Source organism: Pinus tabuliformis, chromosome 1_2, assembly GCF_031772625.1.
Source record: "Pinus tabuliformis cultivar Carrire ecotype Pingquan chromosome 1_2, CPIR1, whole genome shotgun sequence".
NCBI lineage: Eukaryota > Viridiplantae > Streptophyta > Pinopsida > Pinales > Pinaceae > Pinus > Pinus tabuliformis.
This window is the reverse complement of record NC_142298.1, coordinates 149,885,577-149,907,625: the sequence shown is the minus strand read 5'-3', so window position 1 is coordinate 149,907,625 and position 22,049 is coordinate 149,885,577.

Sequence of the window (22,049 nt, the reverse complement as noted above, 5' to 3'; positions counted from 1 at the left end):
TGTTATTTATATTTTTATATTTAACCATTAAGCATAACATTAGCATGTTACTTCCATAAATGAAAAAAAATGCATATCCATTGGAAAAGATTCAGTAGAATGTGATTTTATGATAAGAAATAATGTTATTAAAGATATTCCATATGAAATATAAGAAGAGGTTTGAAGGAAAGAGATTTTCGTGCAACATGAAAAAATGTCAAACAAACTGGAACCCCCATTGCAAGGGTTGTTTAGAAAAAATCACTTTGAACAACTCCAAACATAGAAGATTCAATAGAAGTGTGAAATAATGTCCAAGAAGAAACACAGTATAAATAAATTATATTAATAATTTTTTGGACATTGATATTACTCACACTCACACACACATAGTTGTTTCAATATCAATCATTCTAATGAAAAGGAGTGAGTGTTCTCTACCAAACTCTAGGGTGAGTCATTCTTGTCTTTTGAGAGAAATGGATGCATCGTCCCAGGGGAAGGGCACAACCCCAATCTTATCCTGAAACCTTGGCCTTTCAAGCAATGGAATCCACATATGCAAGAACCTCCAAATCTCAGATTTGTGAAAAGATCGGAAAAAATTCAAGAGTAAAATCTTACCAAGTGTAAAGTTATAGCCTTTATAGATAGAGGCTAGTTGGTTAGTTCAGTAGGATCTTGATTTATCCCAAAACTATAGTGACCTATTTGCAGAAGACCTATATTCCACATATCAAAGGAAAACGTCATTTTTTCTGTTGCATGGAGATTTAATGTCTTCCTCTTTGATAGCAAGGAAAATCAAGTTCTAATCTTCGTTCTATTTTCTTCGAATCAATGGTATGTACCTAAATAGATGGACTCTAAACTTCAATCCATAGAATGATGTTGCCTCGGATATTCAAGTTTGGGTAATACTTCCTCACCTTCACCTCCACTTCTAGGGATATGGTGCTTTTCATTCCATCAATAATATTGTAGGCTAATATATAGATTGGGTAAACCAAGGATTAATATGTTTTCCTATGTTGGAACTAGGTTCACTACTAAGGTGGGGGGGTGTGAATCAGTAGTGATAACAATTACACAACTTTAAAAAAAATTCTCTGGTATATTAATCAATTCATCACTTAACAAATAAGCATTAGATATGATCATGAAACTTCAATAAGTATCATCACATAAGAGCCATAAAATATGAAATAAACATGCACAATGAGACACAAATCATCACATCACATATGGACACAGGATATCTGGTGAAAAAACCCCTCCGGGTCAAAAACCACCCTTGTTGTTATTGCTCTGCTCAGTATATTTTTTATATCTGTCAAACAAATCATTACATAGAGAATACAAAATGGAAACTAAATGAAAGGAACTCTGATCTCCATCTCACGACTTTATGGACCACCATCCCCTAGAAGCCTCCATGACCAACGAGCCTCGCCCAAATCTTATTGGACTTATGAAGAAATTTATTCTCAATACTTGTTTTTCCGGAGCCCCTACTCCGCTTCTCTATGTGGTTCACCTTTCATGCATTTTCAAATTGGAACCCTTGAGTTGCTCAACATGAACATCACAACAGTAATATCATCATACCATATTATTACCAATCTCAATATAAAACATCAATCATTGAATCAAATTCAAATCATATATCTCTCTCACATTCACACACCATCCTCAACCCACATAGCCTCAATACATTAGCAGCAAATAATCAAGATGCAAAATCTCAATGATGAAATATAAGATTTCCATATAAAAACATGAGACATTATTGCAGCCAATATATCACAATCATATCAGCAGCACATATAAACTCAAAAGAAATTTTTCCCCTGCAATCACAAACACATTAGCAATCTCCTTAATAACTTTGTCACTTTTATTCTGCATACAAATATTCTTCAGCCATGCATACTTATCTCTGCTATTGCTACACCTCCATGCACACTCTGTTATAGAAAATTCACTCTCCTCACCACTGGCTCTCCAAAACACTATGAAAATTTTCTCACACAAGAGAACCAAACAAATGAGCAATCTTTCTCATCATATTTGTAATTTCTAAAGATGATTAAATCAATTAATTCTACAGGTGATGGATCTCACTTAAAAACCTTTTCACATGCTTCATATTTGATTGAGCTAGAATTCTTAACCAAATCAAGCCACTTATTCCACTAGCATTTTGATGGTTTCAACTTTGATCACCTTCTAGAGGCCCCACGACTTGTCTCGACCTTTTTCTGGAAAATTTTGATCATAGACTTTAGCAAAAACAAAATAATTCCAATTGTGCACGTGAAACCTGGAGTAAATTTTGTATTTCCTTTCAGTGGCATGCACAAGACTGTGAGAATTATACTGTGATCGCTCCCTTAAGCCCCCATCCATGCGACTGGAGCAGAGGATGGCCAAAAACAAATTTCCTTAGCTCAAAATCTTCCCAAAGATGCTCCACTACTTAAAAACCTTATGTAAGACTTTAGGGACCCATTGTAGCCACCCCCAACAAACCATTGTCACAACTCCATCATCATCACAAGTCAAGCTAGGTTGACTTGAATGCAATCCATCAGTTGCACTAACACATAAGCCATCAAACTGCTCCAAATCTACTCCAACATCTGCATGACCTTCAAATGAATAATGATAGGCTCTGCAACTAATCATATAGCCTAAAAACCATCCACAAACACACCAGGTACCATAAACATAATTTGACAGTCTCCATCTCCACATTATGTCAAGGCATCAACATATAGACCAAATACCTGCACCAACATCTGCAACCACTGAACTAAGGTTTGCAACCAATGCACAAACCAAGTACCTCTGTATCACATGGTACCAAAAACTCATGCTATCAGGTTGACATCAATTCCAACCATCAACACTGCATCACAACATCAATGCCAGCAATCTCCCCCTTTGGCATTGATGGAAACCCCAATTGAACCATCCAAACAACCTCTAAAGAAAAAAATGAATAATTCTTCACTTTCTCCCCCTTTGACATCAATGGAAAAGGGAAACAATCAAACCATCAACACTCTACAGATCAACTAAGGGCTACATAGATGACTAGGAAACAAGCACTCTCACTCCTCTATGAGTGCAAGAAAAAAGGGAGTATAAATAACTTATTTTCTCCTGAAGCGGCATTAGCAATCTCAACCATCATCCGAAGCAGTGGCAACAAAAAAATATATGCTAACAACAATAGACCCAATCAACATCTCCAACTACATCAACAACAAAAACTCCATATCATGATAGTAGCAGCAAAAACATATGTATACTAGCAACAAACTCAAGCAATAGTTACAACTATATGAACAACATTGTCAAGCAAGCTCAAATAGCAGCAACAAAACATATCGATCAATATATTGTAAGCAAAAACAACATCCTCCTAAACAACAACATATCCATCAACAACAACATGTCATAAGTAGTAGCAGCAAAAATAACCAGCAACTCCATCCATATCAACATCACTCTCAACCAAGGAAACAATAGCATACATATAACCATCAACAACAACATAACATGAGCAACATCACTCCCTCCTAATCTCAATGATAAGCACCAACATCATCATCAATCATTTTCCTTCACCAAGACATTGTAGAATCACATGCATAGGAGTGATCATGATCATAACATCTCTCCTCAAGTAGTAGCAACATATCATAAAACATCATGAGCAGTTTGGTGTAGTCATCATCACTCTCTCTTTGTCTCCCTTTGTCTCACCAAGATGGTGAAAAAAGTACTTTTGCAATAATCATTTCCACCATACAAGAAGCAAGAGGCTACTCCAAGAGAACCAAGGACTATGACCCAAAAATATTTGCATGAAAGTACAAGGCTTCATAGGTCTATTGCACGGCTACAAGAATGATAGAATGTGACTGTACAATGCCTCCTCAAGACTGAAATATGACTCCACCAATAACTCAAAATAGATACATGACATTACATGGATACACAATGAATTTGAAATCCCACACATTAGCATATACTGGCTATAACAAGGCTTAAATGACTCTCAAATATCTCTCTCTCAAAACAATTTTGACTCGTGACTCATAATATGAGAGTACATAGATTTAACTCAAAAGTATAATGTTGTGACAATGTAAACAACAACCCATGATCAAGATTTAGAAATGAATAACTGCATGCCAAAAGGACTATGCATAATTCTCTCCAAAAAAATTCCAACACATGTCATGGACTAGCAATCTACAACATCAATAGTTAGCAGTACCAACATCAAAAGCCTCAAAGAATAAACTATAGCAACAACTACCCATCAACATGTAGAAATAAGCAGCATGGATCAATTAACACTACAACCTCCATCTGAAGAGCAAGCAGCAGCAAGCCTCTAATCATTAGGAAACTATCATATGAAAAAACACACACACACACACATATATCTATGCCATCAACATAACCTTGCTTTATCCAACACCAAAAACACACATGCACCACGAGTAGTAATATCACCAATGACTCAACTTCAATAATTTGATCTAAAAACAATAATGCAACAGCGGCATATGAAATTATTCCTCAAATAAAATAACCATGTTTCTATAGCACAACCTCTAGGCATAAGGTGACCATTAGAAACATAAAGTATCTACAACACAAACTTCATCCATGCTCTCTTGATATCATATGTGAACTAGCAAGAACAATTCTCATCATCATCAACAAATACATGTGGTAGTCTTCAAGGTAATATCCTCATGAGTAAGACTCAACACTAGCCACTAGAGTACTTGGATCTTGACACAGCTTTTCATGACATGAAAGAAGTAAAATATCTCGAACTCATGACAATATGATATGAAAATAGGATACATGGCTTCATGATAATACAATGTGAGATACATGACTCATGTGGATACACATGCAATGCATCAATGACCCTTCCTCATGTGAAATATGAATATCTAATGAAGCATAATGAGTGAGGGTTTCAATGGAGTAATACTATTTACTCAAACCGCCACCAACCTTGCCATGGAAGAAGTAGAAACGTGCATGATATAAGTGTTATAAATGCATATCATAAAGCCATATCAAAATCCCCCTAAGCATATGCCATTTCTCCATAAACAATTGTTGCTTGTTGCATAAACTTTTGTTAGCGTTCATATATAAAAAAAATATCTTCTCACAACATGGTTGCAACCATCAACAATCATGAGACAAAAAAGATAAAAATGGCATGTAATACATCAAACCTTGTAGAACTCCCCCTGGACTCATGCACTCTCCTTCTTGGTCTTGTGAGCTTGAGATGAATAAATGCATGAAGCTTAAATCATGGAAAATTTTAGGGGCTAATATTCACAGGTGGGCTAATTTTCCATGATTTTTCCAAAAAAAATGGTTTGCCAATTTCCATTTTTTTAAAAATGATTCGCCCAAATTTTACAATATAAAATTATTTTACCTTAAAAGTCGCCAACATTATATATAGAATATATATAAAATCATTATAAATCTGAATAATTTTACACATATATCAATAAACATTTTATAGTTTGCATATTAGGGGCTAGTGATATTTGCCAGTGTTTTTAAACTTCAAGATAATTTTCGATCCTTAAAATTTCCCCTGGCTGAAATTTCCTCTTTTAATCGCATGCACATATCAAATTTGGCTTCTCTTGAAGCCATATCCTATTGGGCATAAGATAAATATCTACTCCCCCTGAGTAGATTATCCTTTTTCAAAACAAAACATCCTTCCTTGAAATCCTTTGAAGAGTTAGATCTTTGCAACTCATCTTTTCTCCTCCATACCTTCTTTGTCTTCAGTGGTGGGCTTTCTCTTTTTGTAGGCTTGATCCTATCATATCTGCAAGCTAGAGCTTTGTGGCCATACTTTCCACACTTGAAACAACGATTATCCAAAAAACTTTTTTTCTTGCAAAAAGTTTAAATTCTCCAACACGATGACCAAAATGATTTGATGCAGCAAAGCTGCAATCTGAAATCGATACACACGGACCTGTGGGTTATGGGCCCACACAACCTATCGGAAGCGTTATTTTAGCGTTTAAGCCTCAAACACCAAGCAACACATAAAATAGGAACCACACGGGAAACACAGGAAAACGCGCTTCAACACATAGGGCCGGACTTCAAATCTATTATGTCCGCATCTATAAATTTCTCGGGTTCGTTCTTTTCACCCGAACTCTATCAATCAATCTCCACCGTCCACTGTATTCACCGATCCAACGGTTGACGTTACACCCGATCAACGAACCTAATCGTTGATCCTCCACCGTAGATTAACCTGCGACAGATCCAACGGTGCACAAAGATATCGGGTGCACAACTTGCATGGAGATTACCCGCCTGAAAAAAGTGATTTTCTCTCACCTCCTCGCTGCTATGTGTCCTCCACTAAATGGAATTGGGGACCTTCCTCGAAATACCGTTTACCGCTTTTTGTCTGCCCGATATACCACTTTCATTGTTGCGAAACTACTTCCGCAATCCAACGGCCACGATTGTTCACGATCCAACGGTTGGGATTAAAGTGGAACCAACCAATGGTAATTCCATAAAAAGCCTCTGACTTCTATCAATCATGTGATTTAGGTGTGAAACATAAAAAACAAAGGAATAATCACTCTACCCCGAATACAAAGAATCTGAAAGCATAACAAGGATTTCCACGGGTTTGATAATTAATCACACGCATAGTATCATTTATTCTCAATAAAAATAGTTACAGAGTCTCGGCCTTGGCCCGATTACACAAATAAAAGACCTCTGTTCAAAATACAATCCACACACTATTCTTGCTCTTGCTCCACTCAATCCTCTCTGTCTCTCCATTACATTTTTTTCCTCCCTTTTATCAATTGAAGATTACTCTAACTGCACTTAACAACTCAATCTCTATTTTTAATCGATCTAATAGTAAATCTCTAATTCCTAGCTTTAACACACACCTATGCTAACAACTTATCTTTGAACCTAAAATAAGACAATTTCTAACTATTACAATAATGAAATACAACTCATTTCTTGAGAGATCCAACCCTCTCAGTAAAATTGACTTTTGACCAATCAGGTCAATGAAATTCAACTTGTTTAGCCACAAACTTTCACATTGCTGGCTAAGTCTGGATGCTCCTGCATCAGACTTTGGGGAGGAAAAGAATCATCCTTCAAACTTTCAGGACTTACTCCATACTTCTGCAATTCTATTGTTGTCAACCAGCTAGCATCCTCCACTGTTTGTCCTTTCCATTTGACTAGATATTGGAAATAAGTTTGTCCTCTAGTTCTTTTGGATTCTCTTTTCTCCAAAATAGCCTCCACCTCTTTCTTAATTTTCTTTGGCATTTGTTCTTCCCAGTTCAAAGTTTGAACTTCATCTTCTGTAGTCTCTTCTTGTAGCTTTGTCTATGTCTCCTTGTATGGATACAAATCTGCAACATTGAATATAGGTGATATCCCAATCCCTTCTGGCAATTCAATTTCATAAGCATTACTTGAAAAATTTCTTATAATTCTACATGGTCCTATCTTTTTCATCTTTAGTTTATTGTAAGCTTTAGCAGGAAATCTTTCTTTTCTCAAATACACCATCACTAAATCTCCCACTTGGAATTCCTTCTCTCTTCTTTTCATGTATGTTCTCTGTTTGTATTTTCCATTGCTTTCCTGCAATATGCCTTTGACATCTTCTTGTAGTCTCTGCATCTGTTCTGCAAACTCTTTAGCTTTTGCACTTCTGATCTCCTGTTTACCCAAATTTCTGAGCTCATACACACCTCTTGGATTCATTCCAAAAACAATCTGAAATGGACTCATTCCAGTACTTCGGTTTGGATTATCATTATAAGAAAATTCAGCCTGAGCTAGTGCTAAATCCCACTGCTTAAGATTTTGATACACTAAACTTCTCAATATGTTTCTCAAGTTCCTGTTTACTACCTCGGTCTATCCATCTGTTTGAGGATGGTATGTTGAACTAAAACTGAGGTTAGCTCCCAATTTCTTCCAAAGAGTTCTCCAGAAATGCCCTACAAACTTTGTATCTTGATCAGACACAATACTTATAGGCAATCCATGTAATCTTACAATTTCTGAAAAAGAATAGATTAGTTATATGTGTTGCATCACTAGTCTTCTTACAAGCAATGAAATGTGCCATCTTGGAAAATCTATCTACTAAAACATAAATGGAATCATTCCCCCTTTGAGTTTTAGGTAAGCCCAAAACAAAATCCATGCTAACTATATCCCATGGTCGGTTTGGTATTGGCAATGGCTGCTACAATCCTGTATTCTGGCTTCTCCCTTTAGCATGTTGACATATCCTGCACTTCTCAACAAATCTCTTAACATCAATCTGCATCTTTGGCCAATAGTAAAAATCATTTACCTATGCAAAGGTTTTGTCTTGTCCAAAGTGACCAGATAATCCTCCACTATGTTTCTCCTTTATTATGTTTTCCCTCATAGAACATTTGGGAATACACAACTTGTTGCTTTTAAACAATAACCCTCCTTGAATAATATAATCTAACCACTGACTTATGTTATGAACTATTGGATTTTGAACTGCTATATAGATATCTTTGAAATCTGCATCATCTTTATACATTTCAACCATTTCTTCAAATCCTACAACACCAACTTTGAATTCTTGCACAATAAAACTTACCTTGCTCAATGCATCGGTGACTTTATTTGACTTACCACTCTTGTGTTTTATCACAAAAGTAAAGCTTTGCAAAAATTCTACCCACTTGGCATGTTTCTAGTTCAACTTCGGCTGGTTATTGATGAACTGTAAGGCATGATTGTCTGAATACAATATGAATTCTTTTGGCAGGAAATAATGTCTCCATTTCTTTAAGGCTTGTACAATAGCATAAAATTATTTATCATAAAAAGAATACTTCTTCTTAGCTTCATTTAGTTTCTCACTAAGTTATCCTATTGGTCTATGTTCCTGACTCAAAATTGTTCCAATTCCAACTCCACTAGCATATGTTTCAACTTGAAATACCTTTTCAAAATCAGGTAAAGCCAAAACTGGTTTCTCTGTGATTTTCTCCTTCAGCAATTTAAAATTCCTATCTGCTGCTTCTATCCACTTGAATGGTTGATTAGTCTCCTTGATTGTTTCAAGAATTGGTGCACAAATCTGACTAAAGCCTTTGATAAACTTTCTGTAAAATCTTGCAAGACCATGGAAGCTTCTTACCTCAAATATATTCCTTGGAATAGGCTAGTTCCAAATTACTTGGACTTTCTCTGGATCCATTTTCAATCCTTCTTTAGAAACTACAGATCCCAAGTAAATTAATTCTTCCTTCATGAAACTACATTTCTTCAGATTTATCAATAGTTTCTCTTTCTGCAGAGTTCTTAGAACCAACTTAAGATGCTCTAGATGTTCTTCTTTACTTCTACTAAAGACTGCAATATCATCAAGATAAACAATAACAAACTTGCTTGTATATTCCTTCAAGACTTCATTCATTAATCTCATTAGGTGCATCAGTGAGTCCAAAAGGCATCACTAACCACTCATACAACCCACTATTTGTTTTAAATGCAGTTTTCCATTCATCGCCTTCTCGAATTCTTATTTGATGATATCCACTCTTCAAATCTATTTTAGTAAAATATTTTGATCCACTCAAGCAATCCATCAAATCATCCATGTGTGGTAAAAGAAATCTATACCTGATAGTGATCTTGTTTATAGCTCTAGAATCTATACGCATTTGCCATTCACCTCCTTTCTTTAGACTGAGTACTGTTGGTACAACACATGGACTAAGCCTCTCTCTGAGTAGTCCCTTATCCATCAATTCTTGCACTTGTCTTCCAACTTCTGTGTTCTCTTGAGGAGTTAATCTGTATGTTGCTTTGTTTGCAAACTTGCTCCTGGTATTAGATCAATATGATGACTAATACTCCTGATTGGTGGCAATGCATTTGGCAACTCATCCACAACAATATCAGCAAAATCATTCAACAAAGTTTTGATTTCTTTAGATAAATCATCTAAGTTTGTGGAAGTCAAAATTACCTTAGGTCTCCCTATGACAGCAAAATGCATTTCTTCACCTTTTTCAACTTCTTGTAACAGCTCCTTCCCACTCATCAGCATAACACTGTTTTCAAGTGCTCCCTTGTCAGCTTCATCCTTCAATGGCAGCAGTGTATGTTTAGTTCCATCCTTCTCCAGAGTATAAGTGTTTCTCCTCCCATCATGAATAGCTTTTCGATCAAATTTCCACGGTCTTCCCAGTAATACATGACATACATCCATGGGCATTACATCACATAACATCACATATTTATACGTACCAATTTGTATCTCAACCTTGCATTGTTCTGTCACAATAATCTGATGTCCCTTCTATAACCATCACACTCTGTAAGGAGTAAGGTGTATTGTCTTTACCAACCCTAGCTTGTCCACCATCTCTGTAGAAACAAGGTTATCAATGCTTCCACTATCAATTATCACTTTACAACATTTACCTTTAGATTTTCATGTAGTTCTGAACAAACTTTTCCTCTAAGTTGGTTCTTCAATCTCCTTCTCTGTCTTAAGCAAGGTCCTTCTCAATAACATAGATTATCCTACTTCAAGGGGTCCTTCCTTTTCCATAAGTCGAGGTGGTTCTAGCTTTGCCTCAATCACATTCGCATTCCTCTGACTTGTTGGTTTATTATGAGGACAGTCCCATGACACATATCACCATTCTCCACATGTGTAACACCAAACATCTCTTCCTCTAGGTGCAAATCTTCCTCTGTTAAATTCTCCCCTCTGTGGTGGTCTGCTACTTGAACTACCTGCTTCATGCTAATGTTGCTGACCTCTAGGTCTGGTAGTTCCTCTACCTCTTACTGAACTTCTTCCTCTATTCCTCTAACTCTGTTTTCTCAACATCTTCTCTTCTGCCTTCAAACCTGCTTAATAGGCATCTTCAATAGTCTTCAAACTCAACAAGTTTATCTCATCCTGGATGTCATACCTTAAGCCATTGATATATCTAGCTACCTTTTCCATTTCATCTTCTGCATGCCCTCCTCTAATACTCAATCTATAAAACTCTTCTATGTATTCCTTAACTAACATTCCTTTTTGCCTTAAATTTTGCAATTGTTTAAAAAGATTTAACTGATAATCTTTAGGCATAAATTTGGCTTTCATTTTACTCACCATTTTGCCCCATTACTTGATCTTGGACTTTCCTTTCCTCGTTTTGGATGTTTGTAATTCATCCCACCAAATAGCTGCATGACCCTTCAATCTGGTAACTGCAAATCTAACCTTCTTTTTGTCGTCAGCTTCCTCTTCATAGTCAAAATATTTGTCTAATGAATTGATCCAATCCATTAGCTCTTCTGCATTGAGACTCCCTTCGTACGTAGGAATTTCCATCTTTGGTTTTCCTCCTACTTTCGCCAACATCTTGATAACTCTGGTAGTTTCATTTTCCTCCTCTTCTTCTTCAGACGAAGATTCTTCTTTAGCACTGTCAGCTCCTTCATCATATATTCTTCTCTGAGCAGTCTCAATTGTTTCCATTCTCGTACGCAGACTCTGGATCTCTTCCAGTAGAACTGCATTTTCTTCAGGTCTTCCTCGACCAATGCCAGCTCCTCTCCTTGGCGGCATTTTTCTGCAATCAACCTTAAATTTTGCTCTGATACCACAAATGACGCAGCAAAGCTGCAATCTGAAATCGATACACACGGACCTGTGGGTTATGGGCCCACACAACCTATCGAAAGTGTTCTTTTAGCGTTTAAGCCTCAAACACCCGACAACACATAAAACTGGAACCGCACAAGAAACACAGGAAAACACGCTTCAACACATAGGTCCGGACTTCAAATCTATTATGTCCTCATCTATAAATTTCTCGTGTCCATTCTTTTCACCCGAACTCTATCAATCAATCTCCACCATCCATTGTATTCACCGATCCAACGGTTGACATTACACCCAATCAACGAACCTAATCATTGATACTCCACCATCGATTAACCCGTGACAGATCCAACGGTGCACAACTTGCACGGAGAGTACCCGCCTGAAAAGTGGTTTTCTCTCACCTCCTCGCTACTATGTGTCCTCCGCTGAATGGAATCGGGGACCTTCCTCGAAATACCATTTACCGCTTTTGTCCGCCCAATATACCACTTTCACTGTTGCGAAACTACTTCCGCGATCCAACGGCCACGATTGTTTGCGATCCAACGGTTGGGATTAAAGCGACACCAACCAATGGTAATTCTATAAAAAGCCTCCAACTTCTATCAATCCTGTGATTTAGGTGTGAAACATAAAAAACAAAGGAATAATCACTCTGCCCCGAATACAAAGAATCTGAAAGCATAACAAGGATTTTCGCAGGATTGATAATTAATCACACGCACAGCATCATTTATTCTCAATAAAAATAGTTACAGAGTCTCGGCCTTAGCCCGATTACACAAATAAAAGACCTCTGTTCAAAATGCAATCCACACACTATTCTTGCTCTCGCTCCACTCAATCCTCTTTATCTCTCCATCACATTTTTTCCTCCCTTTTATCAATCGAAGATTACTCTAACTGCGCTTAACAACTCAATCTATATTTTTAATCAATCTAACAGTAAATCTCCAATTCCTAGATCTACCACACACCTATGCTAACAACTTATCTTTGAACCTAAAATAAGACAATTGCTAACTATTACAATAATGAAATACAACTCATTTCTTGAGAGATCCAACCCTCTCAGTAAAACTGACTTTTGACCAATCAGGTCAATGAAATTCAACTTGTTTAGCCACAACATGTGAACAAACTTTCACATTGTTGGCTAATTTCGGATGCTCCTGCATCATGATTGCAAGAAAAATAATACCCATAATATAAACTTTGATGCCTTGTGATTTGATTTGTTGGACCATGAACACTTGGTCGCTTCCTTATCTTCATGAATTGTTATATGTTGTGATTGCGATCTTCTTTTCTTTGTTTCTGTTGATAACTTGTTTTCTTCTTTGTCTTATTTTGATTATGTTGCTTCCTAGGTCCTTGATTGAATTCAAAGGTGGTGGACTTGTGATTGTCTGCTACATGGTTGTCCTCCACTTTCTCCTTTTCCTTCACAAGGAATGATTCTTCTTCAAAGCCCAATCCAGTTTTGATAAGCGGAGATATTTGACTAATGAGGATTTCATCCAAAATTTTGGTGCTTTTCTCCAACTTTCGATACTAGGATAGCTTATTATTTTCCTTTTCAAGCTCACATCTCAAAGAGGCTAATTTATTTTCTAGTATTGCACAATAGGTTTCCTACTCTTGAAGTTGATTTGACAAATTCTCATTTTCCTTGATGACTTTCTCATGTTGTATCTTTAAATCAATGATTTGTATGGCATTACTTTCATGGCTACTCTCACTATCTACTTGAGAGAAAATTGGATCTGCTACTATTATGAATGTGGAGTCCTTTTTATCATTTTCTTTCTCTTCAAGAATGCAATAGATTTTTTCAACAATTTATGAATCTTGAACCCTTTCTCTTCCATACAAACTATGCAGTTTGTCCATGATTTCTTTTGTACTCACGTAAGTCTCATTTTAGCCACATCATGATCTGATAATCCTTTTAAAATTATCTTCTTGGCTTCCTCATTAAATTCATCATGCGTGCCATATTTAATTGAGAGAAAAATATTCACATCAAGAGTTAAAAGATATGCTTCAAATTTCACCTTCTAAAACATATAATCTGGTCCATGTAGAAAAGGAACTCCACCTGTTGCAAACCTTCCCTAGTTACCCATGATCTACCTTCCAATAATGAAGTTTCACTAGAAGGAACTATTCTCTAATACCAGTTGTTGGAACCAGGGTCACTACTGAGAAGGAGAGGGGGGGGTTTTGTGGTGAATCAATAGTGATAACAATTACACAACTTTAAAACTTTTTCTCCAATATATTAATCAATTCATCACTTAACAAATAAGCATTAGATATGATCATGCAACTTCAAAAAGTATCATCACATGAGAGCCATAACATATGAAATAAACATGCATAATGAGACACAAATCATCACATCACATATGGACACATGATATCTGGTGGAAAACCCCCTCCGGGTCAAAAACCACCCTTCTTGTTGTTGTGTTGCTTAATATATTTTATTATTTGTCAAGCAAATAATTATATATAGAATACAAAATGGCAATTATCTGAAAGGAACTATGATCTCCATCTCATGACTCTACGGACCACCATTCACTGGAAACATCCACGACCAACGAGCCTCGCCAAACTCCTATTGGACTTATGAAGAAGTTTGTTCTCAATACTTTTTTTTCAGAGCCCCCACTCCACTTCTCTATGTGGTTCACCTTTCATGCATTTTCAAATTGGAACCCTTGAGTTGCTCAACATGAACATCACAATAGCAATATCATCATAGCACATTATTAACACTCTCAATACAAAACATCAATCACTGAATCAAACTCAAATCATATCCCTCTCTCACATTCACACACCATCCTCAACCCACATAGCCTCAGTACATTAGTTGCAAATAATCTAGATTCAAAATCTCAATCATGCAATATAAAATTTCCATATAAAAACATGAGACATTGTTGTAGCCAATCTATCACAATCATATCAATAGCACATATAAATTCAATAAAAATTATGCCCCTGCAATCACAAACACATTAGAAAACTCCTTAATAAATCTGTCACTTTTCTTCTGCATAGAAATAGTCTTTAGCCATGCACTTATGTCTCTGCTACAGCTACACCTCCATGCACACTCTGCTACAGCAAATTCACTCTCCTCACCACTGGCTCTCCAAAACACTATGACAATTTTCTCACACAAGAGAACCAACCAAATGAGCAACCTTTCTCATCATATTTGTAATTTCTAAAGGTGATTAAATCAAATAATTCTATAGGTGATGGAGCTCACCCAAAAAAAATTCACATGCTTTAGATTTGATTGATCTAGACTTCTTGACCAAATCAAGCCACTTATTCCACTAGCCTTTCGATAGTTTTAACATTGATTGTCTTCCAGAGGCCCCACAACTTGTCTCAACCTTTTTCTGGAAAATTTTGATCATATACTTTTCCAAAAACAAGGCTCACACACAAGACTGTGAGAATTAGACTGCAATCGCTCCCATAACACTGTCAACCAACTACTAAAAACTTTCAGTCTCTCCCATAAGCCTCCATCCATGAGACTAGGGCAGAGGATGGCCAAAAACAAAATTCCTTAGCTCAAAATTTGCCAAAACTTGCTCCATTGCTTAACATCCTTCTTTAAGAACTCAAGGACCCATTATAGCCATTGCAACACTCCAACAAACCATTGTCACAAATCCATCATCATCATAATTCAAGCTAGGTTGAATTGAATTCCATCCATTAGCTACATTAACACTAAATCCATCAAACTGCTCCAAATCTACTCCAACATCTTCATGACCTTCAAATAAACAATGATAGGCCTTGCAACATATCAGATAGGCTAAAAACCATCCACACACACACACCAAGTACCATAAACATAACTTGACAGTCTCCATCACTGTCAACTAGGTGTACCAGCTCCACATTTTTCCAAGGCATCAACATACAGGCCAAATACCTGCACCAACATTTGCAAACACTGAACTAAGGCCTGCAACCAAAGCACAAACCAAGTACCTCTGCATCATATGGTGCCAACAAATCATGTTATCAGGTTGACATCAATTCCAACCATCAACACTCCATCACAATATCAATGCCAACATCATATGATAGAGGTAAATCTTGATATATGGATGTCGAAATCCATTCTTATTTTCCTGGATAATTAACAACGCATACTTGATTATGAGATTGTCATTTAAATGCAATTTTTTCCATACATAAGGTCATTTTGGTAAAAACTAAAAGGAGGTGCCCTAGGAATCCCAATTTCCAATGAAAGAATATAATTGGAAGATAATAGGATGGAAGTTGATATCTAATGTCAATATGGATGTTTATTATTACATTGTAGATAGTAAAGCCCCAATTTAATCTAGTGCTAGAAACCCTTGGGGTAAATATTTTATAAAAGTGTTCCTCTTCTCATCAAGAGAAACCTCATATGCCAAGAGGCAATAATCATGAAGAAATCAGCTAGCAACAAATATATATAAATATTGTCTCAAGAAAATATACCTCCTTCCTCTAAAATCCATGTTGTTGGATAAATGGATGTTCTTAAGTGAACTCCTATGGAGATCTATTTAATCCAAACTCTAGAAGTTTCTCAACCAAAATGGGAAGATCTAAAGACTACATCTCAAAATTCCCTGTAAAATTTGACAAGGTTCCTTCAGTGGTGGCAAAAATAAAGTCTCGCATAGTTGTAGGAGAAGTGGGAAACCATATAGATGTAAAAATCACCTTCTCTGAACCAAAGGCTAAAGATATGAAAGCACCTGATTCTAATGTGGAGGAGGTCAACAATGAGAAATCAAACATTAGTGCAATTTTGAAGTCTAAAATGGGCCTACTAAGGAAAATAATAAAATAAGAGTTATAATTTTTTAAAGAAAAATAAAGGTAACTATTTTTTTATTGTATTTTGGGCTTATCTTCTTATAGGTTTACTCAAATGTCAAGTGTAGACGTTCGTTAGATGTGAAACTATATTCAAAATCCAAGGAGTAGCCACTCTACATACTTTTGAGAAAACCCACATCGGAAAAAAATTGAAAATACATTGAAAGCATGTTGAAAAAATGGATCCATGAAAGTACATGAAAAAGTGGGTCCACTCAGAAGTATGCAGAGTAGGTACTTATTGGATGTGGAATTTAATTCTACATCCAATGGGTGTCTACACTTGACATTTGACTAAACCTATAAGGAATTAAGTAGAAAATACAATTAAAAAAATTAGTTTTCTTCTTTTCTCTCTGAAGTATTTACCCCAGGTGATGACATCATCATCTTGAATCTTATTGATTCTTTTAAAGTTACTTTTGTTAGTACATTTTTTGTTTTGAGGCCCATTTTTACCTCAAAATTCCCCTAATGAGAGAAATTTCCTCATCGCTTAAGAAGGAAACCACTTAGGACTCTATAGGAAGAAAAGGAAGATAAAGAAATCAAGATGGGTTCTCAATTGCAATGAGAAATTTCATAATGCATGTAAACCTACAAAGCCCTAGAAATAATACACCTCCTAAAGGATGGAGTTTCAAATAGTAAACCAAATAATCATTTCAGTCTCTTAGAATTGTAGAGGAATAGGAAATGGCTACAAAGAAGATGCAATTAAGGAAATAATTAAATAAGAGCACTCAGCTCTCTTACTTCATGAAACCAAAATGAGCTCATTAGAAGCAATTATCGAATGAAAGTAGCAATGTCAATAAAGTGAAGGAATATTATATGATTCAAGAGGAGCATTTAGGGGTATTTGTACCTACTACTATATATAGTGTATAAATCCAGTGGGCAATTTTGCCTAATGAATATGAGGAAAAAACATTATTGAAAAACAACAATCTCGAGGTATTATTGAGTCTTAACAAGTAGAGGAAAGAGAAATGTATATTGGTCCTAGAAGATCATGTGCATAACGTGAAGCCATGGAAAGCCTTTATAGGGGTTTTATACATAATGTTAAGGAGGGTTGCATGATTGCATATGTTAGAAAATGGAGATCCACATGGTTATCCATTCTATATTTCCAAGATTATAAAGGTTATTAAAGAAAATGAAGATGTTACAATGGTTGAATTATATTTGGTGTGGCACAGATACACACCCATTCAATGATTTGTACAAGTCAAAGATGGTAATTAGTAAACAAATCGATAGAAAGAGAAAATGGAGTCTAAATATAAATCATTGCCACACTAACCTCCTAAAATTCGAGGTTGTTGACATTCTTGTTGAAATTCAATTTAACAAAGAGAGGAGCTCTTCATTGTAGGACCATAGAGATTATCAAGAGGTTGCTACCATAAAAAATAGTAGCAAGATGGGAGTCCGTCGAACCCAATCATAACTGTAGAAGGCTTTTGACATTTGTGATGTTTGGCATATGTGTAGACTCGGATGGGGCACTAGCTTATGATAGAGAAGAATATGGTTCATGGAAATATTCATCTGGTAATCATTCATTTGAAGATGATGTAGATTCTTATGGTGTGTAAAAATCTATGACTATGAATAATTGTCTAAAACATTTTCTGTACTTTTGATTAATAGGACATTTGCATGAAAAATTGAAAGAAATGTTTTAACTTGCATATGATCTTACATGAAGTTATGAGTCATTTCTATGCTTGTTGAATTATATGTTTTAATCATGAATTCATTTGTTTTGAATATCCACAATGCAACAATAACTTTGAAAAATAATTTATATTTCATTTAATGTACTTAGTGTGTATATATATATATATATATGGAGTTAATGTTGAATTTTTAAATTATACCTCAATATTGTCATGTCATTGTGTATATTTATGATTTTCTATACCATAATTAAAAAAATGTTGTAATTTTAATGCCCCATTAAAAATGAGGTGTTTTAATTTCACGGTTGATTTTTAAGTTTTGGTTGCAATGGCTAAAATCTAGGTGTTGTTTTTTAAGGTTTTTTTAGCCATAATATCTAATTTATAATGTCATAGTTGAAAAATGTTAAAATTTTAAGATCTTTTATACTCATGTTCGGTTTTAATTTCGGGTTGATCTTTAACAACATAGTTGAAAATTATTGGAAATTTAAGGTTTTTCTTGATCATGATTTTGGTTTTTAACGCCTAAGAATACTAGAATTTTAACCCCTAAAAAAAGGTGATACATCATCCCCACTTTTCAATTTTTAGGTGTTTATTTATGTTCTTTTGCACAAAAACAGGACTTTGGGCTAAAGTTTTTGTTTTGAGGTTATAGTTTTCATTAAGTTGGTAGCATTGTTAAAATCAAACTTAGAAGAAAATTAAGGTGCTGAGAATGAATAATGGAGGAGAATTATACGATATTTAATTGAGATATTATGAATAAAGTGTGGTATAGCAAGGCAAAAGACTACTTCATACACACTTTGACATAAATTAGTGAGATCTTCAAATAGTTTATTCAATTTTTTTGTTGAAATATTTTTGAAAAGTATAAGATTTAAATCTCTGATTTACACATTTTTTTACTTCTAATTACTTTACCGCATATTTTTTTTATTAATTATAGTCGACATTATTTTTCTATAAAAAAATAAAAAATAAAACATATTTTTTATTTTTTATTTTTATTTTAAAGAGGCAAGGACGGACATACAAACTTACACATCCTAGTTGTAGAATGAGCCTCTTGGCTCAATAAAACTTTGACAGTGAGACAAAAGTAATAATAAAAAGGTCTTTTGCTAATCAAATTTGGCTTCTTCCTGTGTCTGACAAGTCTTAGAATGGAGTCAAAATAAGAATCTCTAAAAATTTGACCGAATTATTAGAATTCTATGAATAATCTCGAAGCAAATCAAAATTTTGTTCCTTACAAAATATGAGGCATAATGAAATCTATGAGAGGTTGAATCTAAGAACAAGATCTATATTCTATAGCAAGAACCAAAAATTACTTATTCTTTTGAAATCAAGCTTAAAGGAACTTAGAACGATGTTTGCAATAATATGCCTTCATACCAAATCTTTGACTTTTCATAGTGATGAGTAGGTTTTATATCATGAGATTTGTGTCAAGAGTTTTATAGTAAGGAATGTTTATGTTGTGATTTATTATTCTTGTTGCATAAATATTGTATGTACGAATATTCTGATGTGAAGGACCTATAAAGTTTTTCTACACCATGAAGAAGAAAACGTTGAAGAATTCTAATCCCTGGCACTGATTCTAATACAAAATTCACAGATGATAAAGTTGAATAAGAATACAATAATGAGTGGATTTGATCAAATTTAAAGAATTATTAGGGTTTGGAGTCAAACCATAGCAAATCATATTGCAAACCCTATCAAGTCAGAAGGATTGGAAATGAAAGCCTAGGGCTTATGGACTCAAAGATTGTTTGTTTCTATTAAAAGAAGTAACATGATGAAAGAAGGCAATGACATATGCCGAGAATCTGAGGCTTTGTAAACCTGAAAAGATAGGGTTTGATGCTTTAACCCTAGTTGCAAACCCTTTCCAATAGTCGTTAACCCTACCTCAATATAAATGGTTGAAAAAATGTTGGGCTTATGAATTGATTGCTAAAAGATCTGACATCTTGATGTTAAGGTTGATTTTCTGGTTGGATTCTAAAAGGATCAAGACCAAGAGGGAGTTGTCTTGATCTCAAAAGATACGTATTTTGTGTTTCTGTTGTTGTTTCAATTAATACTGACATTGGACTGTCTATGATTTGTAAAACCCTAGGTTAGGTTTGGAGAAGAAAATCTAAGTCTAATGAAACTAACCATAATTCCTTCTTGATGATATGGACTCATTGATAATGATGTGGATTTGTTGATAATGTGGAATCATGATATGGACTTGTTAATGATATAGACTTCTTGATGATGTGGATGTGAACTCTTTATTGATGTTGATGTAAACTCCTTAAAGATGTGGATGATGGGCTATTTGATGATGTGAACTCTTTGATGCTAATATGGACTTCTTGATGATGTGGATGATGATATGGACTCCTTGAGGATGTTGATGTGGACTCCTTAATGATAAATGATGTGTACTCTATGATGTTGACAATGTGTACTCCTTGTTGATTATGATAAGTACTCCTTGTTGACAGTGATGTATGACTCATTGATTACGTGGATGATGTGATTGGACTCCTTGAAGTGTTCTGAACTCCTTGATGCTTACTCTTGATGATAATAATGATCTGGATGATGATGATGTGGACTTGTTGATGATATTGATGATAATGATTTTGACTTGATGATATGGACTCCTTGATAATATAGATGATATGTACTACTTATGTGGACTCTTTGGTGATATGGAGAATGTCAACTTCTTAATGATGATATGGTGCTGATATGGTTTCTTGATGATGGCATGGACTCAGTGATCATATGATGATGATGATGATATGGATTCCTTAACGATGTAGACTATGATGATGAAGATATGAACTCAATGATAATGGACTCCTTTATTATGATGATGTAGACTCCTTGATGATGATGATGATGATGATGATATGGACTCCTTGATGACTTGGACTCCATGAACTCTTTGTTGATGATGAGAAATCCTTAATGATGATGTGGATTCCTTGATGATGTGGACTCCTTGATGATGTCAACTCTTTGATGATGGTATGGACTCGATGATGTGATGAGATTGACTCAATCTGAGAAGGATAAGATCAAGTGGGCGTTGACACTCTCTCAAAAGATAAGTATTATCTTGATTGTTTTTATTGATTATTTCATTATGAGTCTCTTGGCTTGCTTGGTTGTTCTTGTCTTTCCATAGCCTCCTAGTGAGGATTGCAAGTACATACTGGAGACTACCAAGGAGTGGCAATCTTTGGAAATGACGTAAGAACAATGTGACAAGAAGACTTGTGATAGGCTCTATACTTAGAGGGAGCAAACAAGATTAGCCTAATTGAAGCATGTTTCTATGAAGGTGGCTAGAAGTTTTGAAGACCGATGTTGATCTAGATATGTTAAAGATGAGCCCGTGATTTTTCTGCTATGTAGAGGACTTATGTGTAAGAGGAGGTTGTTTTTGTAAAGGCATGACCTTGGTGATATCTTTGGCACAATGGACTACAAGTCCATCAACATCTTTCTGATGAATGATTTGAAGACACTACAAATCTATGATATTGACTTGGTTTATTTTCTGATTGGTTCGTTGATCTATCTGATGATGTTTGTTTTCGTTGAATTTTATTGTTATATGTTGGATTCGATTATGGTTTGTTAGATTCTACTGTGGTTGTTGATGCTTGTTTTTG